Source organism: Lissotriton helveticus, chromosome 12 (assembly GCF_964261635.1).
Source record: "Lissotriton helveticus chromosome 12, aLisHel1.1, whole genome shotgun sequence".
NCBI lineage: Eukaryota > Metazoa > Chordata > Amphibia > Caudata > Salamandridae > Lissotriton > Lissotriton helveticus.
In genome coordinates, this window is record NC_136073.1 from 344697773 (window position 1) to 344703922 (window position 6150).

The 6150-nt window shown below is 40.3% G+C and overlaps 1 pseudogene; it reads right to left on the reverse strand.

Annotated features, from left to right (window-relative positions):
* Positions 1-4569: 4569 nt before the first annotated feature.
* Positions 4570-5271, reverse strand: LOC144798751 (proteasome subunit alpha type-5 pseudogene; annotated as a pseudogene).
* Positions 5272-6150: the final 879 nt, after the last annotated feature.

Genomic DNA, 6150 nt, shown 5'->3' on the forward strand with positions numbered 1-6150 from the left:
ATCTCTGTTTTCACCGTTCCCAGGGTATGACTGGCTTTACGGGGGTGGGCGTTCTGCCAAGAACCAATCCAACAGACTATTATCAACACCACTGTCGCTGTCCTCTCATCCCTCTCCTTTCGTACTTTCTTTCCTTCTTCCCCCATATCACCCCCATCAGTCGCTAATGCAGGGTACAATCGTGCTCCCTCAATCATATCTACGCTCCACCGCTTTTGTAGATCCCCACCTTGCATTTGCATATGCTCGCATTGCTTTCATCATTCTCCACTTGTAGTGATCCCTCATTTTGGCATGTGCTACTCCTCCCATGCATTGAGTGCTTCGACCTCTGTAGGTCTAGGTAATGATTTGACTGTAAACAACATTCCCCTCAAATGATCAGTTATTCTCAAATTAAAGGTGCCATAGCATGGACATGTTATTTCTCTGTCATCTTATGCCAAATCTTACCTCCAGGGGTGCCTCTTCACCCATTCTAGTAGGAACACCTCATTTCAGCTTTCTTGTTCACAATACACAATTCAACTTAAAATTTTAATTCTCGAAGTGCCAACAACAATACAATTCCATATTTTTGATCCAACCTATCCCAGTGCAGTACACTCTGATGTCACTCCCACTCCTTGCAGCAGCTCACCCTCCTTCACAATTTTCTTTGCACACACACTTTTCCTTTCAAACAATTGTCTGGTCCACTAAAAGAATCAATAGAATTCAATCACTTAAAGAACGCACACACTCGCAAATGAAACCTCGACCAGCGAGGAATCACCTGAATCAGTATAGTTTCCCTTAAACTCAAATACAGCATGGTGTCTTCTGCATCTTGCTATATACACCAAGATCTTAGGCCACGTCAGACCCAATAAAAACTTTGCCAACAACTTATCACCACATTCACACGACTCTCACAACATCTCCACCAGACATCACACAACCAATTCTCCACTGCAATCTAACATAACTTCCACACACGCATAACCCTACAAATACTCACTTCTCCACGACCACTAGATTCATCGCACATCACTGGAACTCCAGTTGTCCTCTAATTCTTGATTTTAGACTCTAAATCAGGAACGGTTGGTAAGACTCTAAAGCTGTTCTAGATTTGGTTCTAAGTCTTCTCTTACTTCAAGTTCAGAACCATCCTCTGTAGCTACCATCTGGTAAAGCTGGAAACCGAACTCCTCAAAAAACTGTTTGACAGTTCTGTTATGCAGCATGAGAGGTAATGAGAAAACTCCTTTCACAATATCTAAATTTCAAAGTATTCAAACTACTAAATAAGAACTCAGGTTAAATTCAGTTTAGTTTGTTTATTTCAAATTCAGAAACAGATTAATGTAGACCTATCTAAGCATATGGTGTCGAAACACAAAGTAAATAGAAGGCAGACAAATCTCTGGAAGCAATTCACCCTATATAACAAAAAGAAAACGACTAAGTAAATCACCATAACATATGTTATCAAAAGGCAAAAAAGCACATTGGATTGCATCAAAATGCCATGCAAAAGGCCCTATAAATCCTTTATTGTCCCTACACTATATCAAAGTGGCAATACTAACCTGAAGCAAGCTTCACTAGAGATGGGAAAAGGTGTCAGCCGTTAGAGCCCTCATAAGAAGAACTCCAACCAGAGTCAACTAGCGTAAAGCCAAAAAGCCAAAGATGATGTCTATACCGCAATGTATCCTAAATCAAAAGTGTCAGCTGTCCCTAACTATGTTACAACATAAGCAATCGCTGACTTAAGGCACCTCCCACAGAGCTACTAGTATTTTTCCATTATTTCAGCATCCTCCACCTTCCTCTCTCCGCCTCCATGTTCACACATTAAGATATTTTGTTGGTCCTTGGTGCCATCTCCTTCTCTCAAGAGAACTCGTCTCCCATCCGTTATTGCATTTCTTCTTCTCAGGCCTCTCTATCAACTAGGAACAACAACTTGTTCTCTAAACTAATGACGGCTTGTCCACCCGCAGTGGGAACACAAGATACATGCAACATTCCACAGTGTAAGCGAAATGCGAATTCAACGAAAAATAAATTCAGCTGGAAAATAACTTGGAAATGCATTTGAGACCTACAGTTCAGCTAAATTAACAATGCCCAGGTTACAATATGTGCACTCTTCTACAAGCAAATGAGCTGTATTTTCAATATATACCTCAATAGTTATGTATGTCAACCCTTAAAATAATACCATCAGGAGTGAAAGGTTAAAGAAAGTTAGCAATCTCATTTAGATTGTTATCTCTAAACAAAGTGTTAAGGCACACCTTTGTCAGTTACATCTCTAAAGTACACATAACTTTTGCATTAATCATGAGGATACTTAATCATCTTGTCTTTCTTCTTTTCATTTATTAGTCATACAGAATATATGTGAGTGCAGACTAACCAAACTACTCTCCTCCAGATATCAAGTTTAGAGATTGAAATTGTAAATCACTTTGGTATCTATAATCATCTCATCACTATTTGTGAATACTTCTTTTTTACATTGGGCCATATTTTAAGGCAAGCATGTTTGTACATAAACAATGTTTTCACTTCTGCCATTGATGATTGCTGCCTTGTTTCTAAAGCTTTCCTGTCACCTTAGCAACTAGACAGAAGCAGAAAGAACCTGCGAAATAGGATTCTGTAAATGAAATAATAGTTATGTGCTATCGTTTTTTGCAGTTCTTTGCTCCAGCCTTGTTAAAATGCAGCCCTGTCTTTTTCATTTTACAGCTCTAAAGAATTTATAGCAACGTTTTTTTCAGTCAATTATGGAGACCCAGCAGTCCTTTATATAATGTAAGCAGTGAAAGGAATGGCTAGCAGTGCAGAGCACTCTTTGTTGTGAAAAAGGAAAGGTGGAACATGTCTCACTAGAGACAGAATATTTCTCTACAATAGGGCCAATTATTGCTAATAAACAGTAGGCAGACAGATGAAGCACATAGGCTATGTGAAGTTCTACGGAATGAAACCCAAAGAAGCAAATTGGCACATTGGATATCGATATTGAGGAATCCATGTCACATGTTTGGGAATAAGGCACATCCAGTTTTCCAATTTCCCTCCCAACTGTAAAACTGAATACCTTACTCAGGGACTCATTTAGAGTTTGAGGGACGAGATACTCCATCACAAATGTGGAGAATGTCTCGTCCACCATATTGCAAGTGCCGTACAGCCTACTTTTACTGCAGTGGATGATAATGGATGGAATATACCATCTGTCAAACTCTAAATGAAGCCCTTAGACTGTTCTTCTGAAACTAAGAAAGGTAGTGTTTTTGTACCAAATACAAAAAATATATATCATTACAAGAGCTTCACAATGAATTCTGGTGGGGATCCATTAAGTGACTTGCTGTGCGCTACTAATATTGACAAAAATAAAAGGGCCGTGTTAAATGATGCTGCTTTACATTTGCATCATGTTGTATAATGCATGAGCTTTCATCCTGCGGTTAATAAAGCAGGCCGTGAGATGATGATATAGCTCTTTTCAGTTTACAAAGGTGTGGCATGCTTAAGCAATATAGAAATAAAATCCCTTGCAAGCAAAAATGTATTAGAAGAATAAACCTGTAGCAGCAACAAATGCATATGTGTTACCATGAATGAATGGTGACACCGTATGTGAACCTAGCTAAATATTTAATATCTATCACTTGTGCTTACATTTCCAGGGTAGTTTGAGCTGAGTAGACAATGACATAGTCACATTTTTTACAAAATAATTTTTGCAGGACCTTTATTCCTTGCATTCTTTTATTTTATTATATATGTTGGAATTTGGGGCAGTAGCACCAAATGTTATAGGATATTTGGGGCAGATTTACTGACATTTTGTTTCGGATTTGCATCACAAGACTGATACAAACTGGCACAAAGCATGTATTTGTAATTTACTTTACAGTGTTAAGCTTATTTTGTGCTAAAGATGCCTAAACGTAAGCTAAAGCAGGGCTTTGCCCAGCTTTGCATTAGTTTGCATGAAGGGGTTGTTCCATTGGTGGTACATAGACATTCCCATACAACGACCCATGTTTTTATACAAAGCTCCTACTACTAGGAATGATAAATGCACCAAAAAATGGCCCATTTGAGAAATGTTTTTATTACTTCAAACTTTTCTAACTTTGCCTGCGTGCTGCTCTGTACAGCACTCATCCAAATGAAGAAAACATTTAACATTTGTCCAGGCATACTATTTTGTACTGGAAGAATGACCTTCCAATACCAAAACTATGTGAGACGTGATGCAGATAGCTTTGAACTAAGGTGCAAAGAGTATGTATTGCACTAGGCAGCTGAATGTGTGCCAGTACTAGGAATAGAGTAAGACTGTGCCATATCTTAGTCAAATTATAGAATTATAATTATGTACAGAATCTGTTACTACAAAGTCCAAACAAACAATTGTGTTCGGTGTGGTGCATCCGTCCAGACACTAAAAATCATGGATAGAAAAACAAAAATAGAAAAACAGCCCTTTCCCCCCCCCCACCCCTGGCTGAATGACCTCAATGGGCAGTGGAGAGAAGGGTGAGCTGCAGGGGCTCATATGTCTTTGATGACTTTCTGCAGCTCCCCCTTGGAGTACATGTGGAACAGTTTGCTGGGCTCCACTGTTGCAAGCTCAATGTCGATGGCGTTCAGCTTCTCCTCCATCACTTGCTTCAGGATCATTAGGGAAGACTTGATTGCCTCCTTCAACATCATGAACTTGTGGTACACCCTTGGAGGCAGAGCAGATAGCTTGCCCATCACATTGGATGAAGGTCCCAGAAGAGTCCACGTGGAAGAGCTGGGGCCTTTTCTCGTCATTTCCTCTAAACAGTAGGGCCACTCCGAAGGAACGGCTCATGGCTCTGGGATCAGCATCTTCCTCCACAAACTACAGGGCCAGATTGGAGACAACCTAAGTCACACTCTCCACAGTCATCGTCTCATTGCACGTGAACCTGTGGTTCTGTGTCTCCACTCTTGCCTTGTCTATTAAAGTCCTTGCATCAGCTATTAATCCACTCATAGCACAGACAATGTGATAATCTATTTCCACAATCTTTTCTATACTGGCGGGTTCCATGAGTGGGGACGTGATCCTCTTCTCCACAGCCAAACATACCCCCTCAGAGGTCTGGATCCCAATAGCAGTGGAACCAAGCTTTATTGCCTCAATGGCGTATTCCACCTGAAACAAACTCCCTCAGGAGAGAAGGTATTGATGCCTCTGTCATATTAGGAGCGGGAGAGAAACATTGTAGGCTCTTGGACGACTTTTTTAAGTGCTGCAGCAGGATTTGCTCATATATCACCAGTCAGTCTCTGGTAAACCTTCCACACCCCGCAAAAGTCCAGCTTGCCGGTTTAAGACCTTAGTAAATTTACACAGTCCTGCTGTCTTCTCTCACACACCACTGCACAGCAACTTTGGTTGTTTCACTGTGTTACATGGATCTTTAGTATATCTACCCATTCATTTTGGAGAAAATGCTTGTGCAAGAGTATCAGTCTGAACGGGGCGAAACCAAGTGTCTCGCGTGATTCTCAGTTTATTGGCCAGAAAGTGATAAGGATCAGAGTGGATGAGTTTGTGCAGCATCCATTTAATTTTATAAATAGATCTACATTTGATAGGAAGGCATCTTAAAGAGTGCAGGAACAGGGAATTACAATCTGATATCCCAAAAGCCAGAGATCAGTTCAGCAGCTGCACACAGAGAACATTTGATGAGAGCACAGTGAAGTTTAGGGAGGAGGAACAACATTCCCATCATGTAAGGTAGACAAGACATAGATTAGTTTTTATTAGACAAGTCTGAGAGATTTAAATTAAGGTAATTAGGGGTCATCTAAGACTGCATTTTTCTCAGAGTCAACACTAGTTGGGAGATATCTTCCAAAGAAGATACCTTCAAATACAGGTGGGTGCCATCAGTGTATTGATGGTTAAATAGGCCATATTCCCTCATGTTCTCACCCAGGAATTTGTAATATAGATTGTAAAAGGTAGTGTTGTGTAGCAAATGAACTAGCTCTGGAGAGGGTGCTCCTCGAGTTTGTATGCGATGAGAGTAAAACACAATATGTTTTGAAAAAAGCTCTCACTCACCAACCTAGTTGGTGACGTGCTTCATC